The sequence below is a fragment of the Rattus norvegicus genome, chromosome 10 (genome assembly GCF_021556685.1).
Source record: "Rattus norvegicus strain SHRSP/BbbUtx chromosome 10, alternate assembly SHRSP_T2T, whole genome shotgun sequence".
Taxonomy (NCBI): Eukaryota; Metazoa; Chordata; class Mammalia; order Rodentia; family Muridae; genus Rattus; species Rattus norvegicus.
This window is the reverse complement of record NC_141543.1, coordinates 21,691,371-21,702,961: the sequence shown is the minus strand read 5'-3', so window position 1 is coordinate 21,702,961 and position 11,591 is coordinate 21,691,371. Positions and strand designations below refer to the sequence as shown.

Here is an 11,591-nt window from a genome sequence, read left to right as displayed (position 1 = left end):
TCACGTGTTTCACACCCAACAGCGTACATGCCACGTACACTGGCCTTGAGTGTTCCAACGGGAAGACATAGCCACCTGAATGCCCGTGGAGAACAGCCGTTCTATCTGTCGTGCTGTGGTTTGAGTTTTGCTTCCCTGGTGACTGTTTGCCTGTCTTCTTTTGAAGGTTGCCTATTCAGATCTTTTTTGCACACATTTTAGATTGCATTGTTTCCTTGCTTGTGGGTTGTTTTAGTTCCTTTGATTCTCTAGATAACAATTTTATCAGTCTTATGTTATTGCGAATTCTCTCCCATCCTGCAGGTGGCTTTACTTTGTTCAGTGTTTCCTTTGCAGGTTTTTCTGTCTGTCTGTCTGTCTGTCTGTCTGTCTGTCTTGCTTGCTTGCTTGCTTGCTTGCTTGCTTTGGGAGTTTCTGGAGTCTCTCTGTTTACTCCTTACTTCCCTGGAACTCACTATGTAGGCCAGGCTGGCCTTGAACTCACAGAGACTCCGTCTTTGTGACCCAGTGCTGACTCAGCCTCTGTCTGCTTTTACTTCTAAGGTCTTACTCAACACAGCCTTACCTGGTCCGGGCTGTTCATGAAGTGTCCGTTTCCTTCCAGTAGTTTTGTAGTTTGAGGCCTTACATTTAAGTTCTCAAAATACTTTGAGGATATATGAGAGAAAAATGGCTGGCAGTCATGAGACACTAGGTTTCCAGGGCAGGGTAGAAGACCATGTGGGAGGACAGTGGTTTGAGTGAGTGATACCGGTGGACATTAGTGGCTGATGGTGGTTTGAGCCAGGCAGGATTGTGGCAGCAGCCTGCAAGACAGTTGAAGGAAATGTGGGTAATGGGGTGACATATTTGAACCAGTTGGTTGTTGGCAAAATTCTGCATTCTCTCTTTTGAAAGGTAACACAGCTTACAATGCATTTCTAAACCCTTTTCCTTGGGACCCATCAGCGAAGGGAAACTATCCCAGAAGCAATCAGAACCTGCCCTAATTAGGCCAGAACCAACAGGACCTACCAAAGAAGGCGTTGCTTGCAGTGGGTGGTGTCCCTTCTAACATTTGTCCGGCTTGGCTGTTATTGGAGAGGCCTCAGTGGTTTGAAGGGACAGCCTGTCTTATCGGACATGGATGGGAAGATTCTGCTTTGACTCAAGTGGCAGTGTGTGGTACTCAGATGCTCCGAAGAAAAGATTCTAATTCTAATTAAGCAAGATTCTGATTCAGAGGAGGGTGTGGGAGGAGCATGAGATCTAAGGATACACTTGAGCTATTGGACACCTTTAAACCAGGAGCCGCACCCTCTCTCTGTCACACAGAAAGAACCCAGTCTTTAAGAGGAAACTGTTTCTCAAGAAAAGTACAAGTTACTTCACAGTGCAGTGTGAGTTGACATCACTTGCTTAAAGTAAGAACTGTAAACCTGTTACAATTTCTTCAAACCAACAGGTAAACAAGACCTTCCCTCCTACCCTCCTATGGAGTGGGACCTGTTGTCAAGGGAAGTCCTGCGCGAGCCTTTGGAGGGTTGTGGTGATTGACAGCAGAGATAACGACAGCCCAGCCACTGCCCTTCCCCCCACATCTAATCAGACAACGTCCACCCTCAGGAACGGGATGGTGAATGACAGCTGAAATTGGTAGCAGATCCAGTGAAGGAAGGGGACAGATGAGGTAAGAAGGCCTTTTCTGACATTCATCATGATGTCTCCTGAGAGATAGCATATGTTCCCGCACCCGATGCTGGCTAACGGAAGGCACGAGGACTCTGTATCCTTAACATTTTTGTTTTGTTAGAATATATTAGTTACACATAATAATGGATTTCACGCATACACACGTCACATGCACGAGTCCCACCCTGTGTCATCCACCTCCCACCCTCATGAATCACCTTCCTCCTCCCAACAAGCCCCGCCCCTCTTTAACTCTCGAGGGGTGTGTGTGTGCGCGTGTGCGTGTGCGTGTGTGTGTGTGTGTGTGTGTGTGTGTGTGTGTGTGTGTGTGTGTGTGGCGGGGTGGGGGCTCAGAAGGTTCCTTTAGGGTTAGGAGTGGGAGTTTGTTTACAGAAGCTGCGCATCTTACTGGTAGGATGGTGGAGAAGATCACATCCTCTGTGGACCAGAATCGCACCTCCCCTCACTGACCGTGGCTTCTGTGCTGTGCACCTCTGCAGCACCCTCTCTCTGCCCGCACCCTGAACCCGCAGGGAGGGAGCCTTGATCATCTGCCCACGGTGACAGAGGAGCACCACTCTCTCTCTGCACTGCTTCAGAAAGCTTGGTCAGAGAGTTGCGGTGTTTTTGTTTTTTGTTAATTCAAACTGCTTATTTATTTTTTTAATAATGATAAAAATCGAGTCATTGCCAGAGAGAGAGAGGGAGGAAGTGAGGGAGGGAGGGAGAGGGAGAGGGGGAGAGGGAAAGAGAGAGAGAGAGAGAGAGAGAGAGAGAGAGAGAGAGAGAGAGAGAGAGAGAGAGAGAGAGAGAGAGAGAGAGAGAGAGAGAGAGCGCACAAGCATGAGAGCAAGAGCGAGCGGATTTTATCTGGAGACCGTGACTGCCACCTGGTGGATGATATTAGTCGAGCAACTGCAAAAAAACAGGCTTTGCTTTCAGGGTGGGTTCTGCATTATTTCTTCAGGCTCCCCTCATGTGATTTCCTTGGGTGGGTTGAAGGGAAGACAGACAACTACAAGTCCGTGTGAGACTTTTCTCGCGCACGTATCCTATGTGCGCTTCCTCCCCACTGTTCAGAGACGGTCTGAGATAGGATAAAAGAATGTGGGCACTAGAACCTCACTACCTGCGTTTGAATCCTCTAGTTCCAGAACATTCTGTGGCTCTGACTGAGCTGTTTAAGAACTCCTCCACTGCTTCTCCTTTATCTGTAAAATGGGGACAGTTTTAGTTACCCATGGTTGGCCTTGGAGACCGTGAAATGACGGGGTAAAGTCACATTTAAATCACGAGCCATTCTAGGTAGCATGATCTCACCGAGGACAGGACCCTTTTGTCCATCTTATATGGGCATATATGCTCCCGCCGATTTAGTCATTTCACAACTTTAGCATGGTGGGGCTTATTATAAACAATAATAACAGTGGCCCCAAAGTTCAGGAGCAGTGGCGTTGGTAGCTCAGACACACGTGACGAACTGGGGCCATGTAGTGCCTCTAGTGAAAAATAAAATTGAATATATGTATACAGAAAGGAGAGAAGAGACTGTGTGGGGTCCGGTAGTCTCCAAGTTTTCAGACATCAAGTGGGTATCTTACAAGGTATAACTTGTAGATAAAGGGAACCACGGTGCCCGTGTCACAGGGTACTTGTGAGGATTCAGTGGCTTACTCTGGGGCAGCACCTAGCACTGCTATGCTTTACAAATCTGCTCCGAAAATGTTCCTTGGTGGTGCTGGGTTCCTGGTTGCAAAATCCCTAGGAGGAGATTGCACCAGAAGGGAAAGCCAGAGAACCCCCCCCATAAGTGAACCCCCACACTAACTTCTCCTCCTCTCCTCCAGCTCCTCCCAGCTCAGCTCCCTCAAGCTCCCCCATCTCCAGTCCCTTCTGGCACCATTCAGAACCCTGTGCCTCTTCTGCTGGCTCCTATCAGCCTGGGACTCTAAAACGCTGCTTACTGACTGCTGGGGAGCCTTATGAGTAAGCCCAGGCTTCCTCCCCAAAGTCCTGCTCTCAGCCTAACAGAGACCCTCCAGCTGCCTCATACGGCTTGGAGACCAAGGCTCACACACCTCAGCCTGGACCCTCCCTGCTTAGGAATCCCCAATACCTCTAGCACCCATCTGGTACTACACGCCTACTCCTTCTCCCTACCCCTTCCTGCCCCTGACTACCTAAAGCCCCTCCAACCTTCTATACAGGACCTGCAACCACTGCACAAGTCTGAGTGCATTCAGTCTATGTTTGGGTCAAAACATGATATTAAAATGTCACTAGCGACCTGGCTCCAGATACCTCATAATACAAGCAATACAAAAAAACCAAGACCACATGCTTCGCTGCCCAAGAATCACCAGTCCCATCGGAGGGCAACTAAGAGAAAATAGAGGGCACAAGTGCAGAAGGACAGTTACAAACATGTTCAACAAATTAATAAAACACACAAATAAATCCCTAAATGAATGTTAAGAGGGTACAAATGTGCTGACTGAACTCCACCCCCCCCCAAAAAAATAACCCCACAGACAGCTAATCGAAATGAAATGAAGATATGAGAGAGAATTCAGTGTAAGGCTCTCCCGACTGGGCTGTTGTAGTGCTATGCAGAAAAGTAGCGGTCAATCAGAGACAGAAATACTAAGTGGGGGGAGGAGAACAGAAATGAAACTGGGAATGAAAAAATTAAAAATGAAAACTTCAATTGGACATTGAACTACCTGAGGACCCAGCTATACCACTCCTGGGCATATACCCAAAAGATGCCCCAACATATAACAAAGACACATGCTCCACTATGTTCATAGCAGCCTTATTTATAATAGCCAGAAGCTGGAAAGAACCCAGAAGCCCTTCAACAGAGGAATGGATACAGAAAATGTGGTACATCTACACAATGGAGTACTACTCAGCTATCAAAAGCAATGACTTTATGAAATTCATAGGCAAATGGATGGAACTGGAAAATATCATCCTGAATAAGGTAACCCAATCACAGAAAAACACACGTGGTATGCACTCATTGGTAAGTGGATATTAGCCCAAATGCTCGAATTATCCTAGATGCACAGAACACATGAAACACAAGACGGATGATCAAAATGCAAATGCTTCACTCCTTCTTTAAAAGGGGAACAAGAATACCCTTGGGAGGGGATAGGGAGCAAAGTTTAGAACAGAGGCAGAAGGAACACCCATTCAGAGCCTGCCCCACATGTGGCCCATACATATACAGCCACCAAACTAGATAAGATGGATGAAGCAAAGAAGTGCAGGCCGACAGGAACCGGATGTAGATCTCTCCTGAGAGACATAACCAGAATACAGCAAATACATAGGCAAATGCCATCATTAAACCACTGAACTGAGAACGGGACCCCTGTTGAAGGAATCAGAGAAAGGACTGAAAGAGCTTGAAGTGGCTTGAGACCCCATATGAACAACAACACCAACCAACCAGAGCTTCCAGGGACTAAGCCACTACCCAAAGACTATCCATGGACTGATCCTGGACTCTGACCTCATAGGTAGCAATGAATATCCTAGTAAGAGCACCAGTGGAAGGGGAAGCCCTTGATCCTGCCAAGACTGAACCCCCAGTGAACGTGATTATTGGGGGGAGGGCAGTCAGTAATGGGGGAAGGATGGGGAGGGGAACACCCATGGAGAAGGGAAGAAGGGGTTAGGAGGATGTTGGCCTGGAAATCGGGAAAGGGAATAACAATCGAAATGTAAATAAGAAATACCCAAGTTAATAAAGATAAAAAAAAATGAAAACTTCAGTAGAATGCCCTGCCCAAAGAATTTCTGATGTAGAACGGAGAATATCAAGGCTTGAAGGCAAGAGAGAGGAATTGTACCTTTTTTTTTTTTAATGATAAAAGTGTAAAAAGCTCATGGATGGAATATGCAGAATTATTGTGGCAGCTCAAAAAGACAGAATCTATAAATCATGGGCATAGAAAAGAGAGAATCGCAGGTCATAGAAGATTTCTCAAACCTAGGGGATTGATGTCTAATAAGAGGCACACAGGACCTCAAACAGGCTTGACCAGAAAATAAATTCCACATGCTCTATTATGGTCAGAACATGAAATACATGGAGCCAAGCAAGGGAACAGAAAGCTGTAAGAGAGGAAGCCTGCCACACATAAAGGCACACTCAGCAGAGTAACAGCTGATTTCTCAATGGGCACCTTAACAGCCACAAGAGCTTGAAGCAATGTGATTTAAGCCTTGAAAAACCTCAGATGCCTACCCAGACTACTTACCCAGCAAAACTGTCATAACTGAAGGAGAAAGAAAAACATGATACCAACAGCCTAAAAAAAAAAATTGTGATCACTAAAGCAGCCTTACAGAGAATGCGGGAAGGAATATCTCAGAATGAAGGGGCAGACGTACACATCCAAGACTCTTCAATGAAAAGACATGCTGCGAGGGTAGCTACTGCACGAATTGAGGTCAACAGAACAAATACCATAAAATCAACAAAGTAATAGGAATTAATCACACTTTGCAATAAATCTGAATACTAGTGGCCTCAGTTCTCTAATTAAAAGACACAGGCTAGCCAATTGGATTAGAAAACAGGACACATAGTGGCAGGATATTTGGTCACACTGTGAACCCTAAAATTGTGTTGTTTACTGGAAAAAAAACCTGTTTTTAGTTATGGTGTGGCTCGGCCTCAGCACATACGTTTAATCCAAGAGCTTTTTCTTTATTGTAAACAAGATTAAATAAAGTCAACCATAGGTCCAGTGGTGGAGCAAGCAACCGATTGACAGGGAGTGAACACAGGGGAAAAATCCATAGAGAGTAAGAGGAAGTCAGAAGGATGGATAGAGAGACACACAGGAAGTAGAAGGGAGGGACATTCAGTTGAAGGGTTTTTGAGATGTGGAGAAGAGCTCCCTTTTCCTTTTGGGATGTTAGCTGTGGAGGAAGGTCAGCTGGGTGCTTTCTCTGCCTCTCTTTCAGCATCTGGCTCCCGAGTCTTCATTAGTAAATCGAATGATTGAGACTTTGTTTAAAAGCATTTGGTGCCCACCTCCAATTATCGTGAAAGGATGGAGAAAAGTATTCCAAGCAAATGGAACCAGGACTCAAGCAAGCCCTGCTATTCTAATATCTGACAAAGAATAGACTTCAAGACAAAACTAATCAGAGATAAAGAAAAATTCTGCAAATGAAAAATTTATCAAGAGATGTTACAATTTTAAATACTCCAAGTTCAAGTGCACCCAATTTCATAAAAACTACCACTAGATATTCAAGCCACAGATTAATGCCAATACAGAAGTAATAACTTCAATGCCACACACACTCACACCAAGAGACAAGTCATCCAGAGATATAAACAAACAGAAACAGTAGCACTATGGAATACCATAGGGAAAATGGTCTTAACAGACATCAACAGAACATGCCACCCAAGCACTAAAGACCATAGGCTCTTCTTGGCTGTCTATGAAATGCAATAGATCATCTATGAGGGTGCAAGGGCAGTCTAATAAGTACAGAAAGTTGGGGTAACTTCCTAGATTCTTTCTCATCACAGAGGAACAATAAAAATCAGTTGCTGGAAATCAGTCTTAAGAGACACTACAGAAAGTCCACAGACACGTGGAGAACACTCGAGCAACAAATGGGCCACTGAGTACGTCAAGATGAGAATTCATGAATTCCTAGAATTAAATGAAATTGTAGTGACTGTATACCAAAACCTATGGGGCTACAATTAAGGTGGTGCTAAGAGGGAGATTATAGCTCTAAATTCTTTTGAGTATAAAATTAGAGACATGTCCTACTTGGTTGCCATATCCAGCCTTAATCCGAGGGAGGTGCCTAGTCTTACTACAACTTGCTATGTTTGGTTAAGGGGAAACTTTGTGGTCAGGGTTGTTAAACAGGAAAGAAAGAGAGAGAGAGAGAGAGAGAGAGAGAGAGAGAGAGAAACAAAGAAAGAAACAAAGAAAGAAAAAGGAAGGAAGGAAGAGGGAGGGAAGGAAAGAATGAAAAAACTACCGAATAAAGAAGTATTAATGTCTTGATAAGTTTGCCCTAAGTGGAGAAAACCTCAAAGCACGCACGCCCCCACTAACCTAAAGACAAGGTGTCTGCTCTTCTTGTTCCTATTCTATAGAATACTCGAAGTCTTAGCCAGAACAACAAGACAAGGTCAAGAAATGAAAGGAGTAGAAATAGGGAGAGAAGTCATGCATCTCTACTTGCAGGAGACATAATTCTAAAACCAGGAACAAGACAGGAATGTCCACTCTCTCCACTCTTACCAAATGGCATGTACCTTCCTGAAGTCTTTTTTTTTTTTTTTTTTTTTTGGTTCTTTTTTTTTCGGAGCTGGGGACCGAACCCAGGGCCTTGCGCTTCCTAGGTAAGCGCTCTACCACTGAGCTAAATCCCCAGCCCCCTTCCTGAAGTCTTAACTAAGGCAGGATAAGCAAGACAAGATAAGGAAGAAACATGTATGCAAATGGGGAACTGTGGCTTAAGGGGTCCTTCTGGCTTCCTCTGGCACCTGCTTGCAAATGGTATTCCTTCACAGATCTGCGTGCATACATGCACATAAGATAATAAAAATAAATCTTACGTAGAAAGGAAGAAAAAAGAAGGGAGGGAGGAAGGGAGGGAGGTAAGGAGGAAGAGAGGCAGGGAGGGAGGCACGCACCCGTACCAGCAGAATCATGGAGCCACTCCTAGCAGCCTGAGAAACCCATGGAGGTTCTGAAGCGAGACTTGGGTGTGGAGGATGAGTCTGCAGAGCCCACAGTAGCTACAGAACAATGAGAGAGAGAGAGAGAGAGAGAGAGAGAGAGAGAGAGAGAGAGATCTTATGGGAAGATGCTTTTTAAAAATTGTCTCGTGAAACTGAAAAGAAAATGGCAGCAGAGCCCCCGTGTTGATGAGAGAGGAGTGCAGCCAGCAGGTGACAACGGAACTTGTCCTCTCTGAGTAGGGAAGTTCTCTGCTGGCTAGAAGATTTGAGGAGGGGAGAGCAGGGTAGGAGAGCCCATGGGCTACAGGCACAAGCTGGATGGTCATGCTAATGGGATGGCACCCAGGGCCCAAGTGTGCAGCAGCCTGGTGCTTGCATAGATCCTGTACCCCAACCCCCACCCTCCACCCGCCGCCCAGCCCCAAGACCATGCTGACCCTGGGCAACAGCAGGATATCCAAGATGAGTCTCAGCAGTAGCCCAGTATCTGTGGTGCTTTAGAAATCAGAACCCTTGAACAAGACCAGTGACTCTTTGCACTAAGTATTTACATGTAAAGCTCTTTGGGCAATATATATCCCGTGACACACAGCGGTTTGCAATGCCACTTCATGGATGAATATGCAATGGAACGATGGGAGAGGAAGCCTGGAGCTCATGCAGACTCTTGCCCCCAATCCACTCCCTGGCCCCACAATCACACTGGCTCTGGACAGTAGCAAGATATTCAGATGAAAACCATGTCATTTTTCTGAATTAAACCTCTACAGTCTGTGCGGCCACCAGAGGCCATGTTGATGTCTGTGGTCCATGTTGCCACCAGAGCCATGTTGATGACTATGATCACCCTGATCACACAGGAGACCATGGTGATGTCTGTAATCTGTGCTGCCACTGGAAGCCAAGCTGAAGTCCTTGCATGGTCCGTGCTGCCTCGGAGGACCACGTTGAGGTTTGCTTCCTGTGCTGCTGCTGGAGGCCATGTGGACGTCTGTGGTCGGTGCTGCTAGCAGGAAACCATGTGGAGGTCCATGATCCAGGCTGCTGATGGTTGTTATGAGCAAGGAAGCTTCTTTTGCAGTAGCATCCATGATGGGTAGGTATCATAACTGAGGATGAGAGACACTGAAGACTTCTGTGACAACCTCCCCTACCATAAGAAAAGAAACAGCCCACACAGGAAGCCGTTGCAGAGTCCTAAAAACCTACGAAAAGGATGCTGAAGTGTAGCCCTTCACAGTCATGGCTTCTGTCAGGGGTGCAGGTGGAGAAGGACTCGGTTATCTTTAAGGGGCTGGCCACTGAGAGCTTGACCACGCTCTAGTGAGTATTTGGGTAACGCAAATTAGACTTTGGTATAATTTTTTTCTTCTTTTTGGTGGGGAGGGCTCAAGGGTGGGGAGGTAGACCTGGGGGGAATGCAAAGTGAGAGTGATGGGGTGCATTGTATGGAAAACCCAAATAATAATTATGTTGGAAAAATAGGGAAGAAATAGTCTCTTCACATGCAGATCACAAGATTCTATACACAAAAACCAGAAACCACTCTTGGAACTGATAATGACTTTCAGCAAAGTGCCAAAATAGAAAGTTAACATACGAAAAAAACCCAACAGTCTTCTTATATACCAGCAAAAACATGCTGAGAAGTAAATCAGGGGGGGAAATTGTCTCAGAAAAACACATTGGGACAGAACGAAGTGAGAAAGCTAAAGAGCTATCCAGTGACATCTTTAAAATACTGAGAAAATGAGGAAGACCGCCATGAAAAGATGGAAAGGCCACCCGTGTTTATGAGTTGGAAAAATTACACTGTGAAAATCTCTACCTTACTGAAAGCAAACTATGGATTCAGTGCAACCTTTACCCCATCAAAATTCCAACACAATTCTTCACAGACTTTTTTTTTTAGTTTTGTAATAGATTTATTTTTAAAGGGTAAAACACTCAGACAATTTAAATACAAGTCAAACAGAACTGCTGTCAGTTGGCCACGATGCCATCGTGTGTCCTTTCACAGACTTTTTTTTAAAAAGCAATCTTAAAATTCATCTGAACACCATAAGATTTGGGATAACCAGCACAACCCAGAGTAGTAGTAGTAGTAGTAGTAGTAGTAGTAGTAGTAGTAGTAGTAGTAATAGTAGTAGTAGTAATAATATAATGCAAGAGGTATCACAATAGCTATTTCAAGTTATACTGCGGAAACACAGTAACAAGAAGAGCTGTGATACTGGAACAAAACCAGACATGTAGATACATCCTCGGGATAAAAGACCAACACGGCCAATAAACAAAGCTGCTCAGCCTCACTGGCCATCACAGAAATGTCAGTCAAAGCTACTCTGAGCTTTTACCTCACCCCAGTCAAAATGGCGGTCATTAAGAAAACACATGCTGGGGGCTGGGGATTTAGCTCAGTGGTAGAGCGCTTACCTAGGAAGCGCAAGGCCCTGGGTTCGGTCCCCAGCTCCGAAAAAAAGAACCAAAAAAAAAAAAAAGAAAACACGTGCTGGAAAGAATGGAAAAGGGGAATCCGTAGACGCTGCTGGTGGGAATGTAAAGTGTTCCAACCTCTTGGAAATGAGTATGGAGGTTCTTTGAAACATTAAAAACAGATCTAGCGTGCAGCTCAGCTGTATCACTTCAACTCCACATATTGCATACATACTGGCACATCGATGTTTACTGTAGCACCATTCACGACATCAGTTATGGAGGAACCTCGGTGTCCAGGAAAGACACCTGCATGAAATAAAAAAGAGTTAACATTTATAGAGACTATGCTGTAGGAGGTGGAGGTAACATTGTAAAATCTGGCGACAATGTAACAGAGTTGCAGTGGGTCAGCTGAGGTCAACATCTAAAGAGGACAAAAGCCCTTGTTAGTGGGAACTTCCAGGGGATGCTTGCAGAAATCTATTGTGCGTAAACCAAATGGAATCATTTTCACAGCAAAGTTTCCTGTAGTAAAGGCTTGGTTTTCCTATGTGCACTTCAGTTTCACAGCAACCGTGGCACGGAACACCCAAGCAGGAGAGCTCCCATGTGAGATATTTAACTCCCTCGTAATAATAATAAATTCTCTCCGTCTTCTCTTCTTGAATTTTCTTCTTCCTCTCCCCAGTCAACTGTGTGGTTGCTGCTGCTACTTCTGCAACACTGGTAAGAAACAAAA

The 11,591-nt window shown here is 45.1% G+C and overlaps 1 long non-coding RNA gene across 1 annotated transcript; it reads left to right on the top strand.

The window, feature by feature from the left end:
• Positions 1–1,092: 1,092 nt before the first annotated feature.
• Positions 1,093–10,888, top strand: LOC148002797 (uncharacterized). The gene is made up of 3 exons (XR_015631501.1): positions 1,093–1,164; positions 1,445–1,669; positions 9,274–10,888. It is a non-coding gene; the product is annotated as an uncharacterized LOC148002797 (long non-coding RNA).
• The last annotated feature ends 703 nt before the right edge of the window (positions 10,889–11,591 follow it).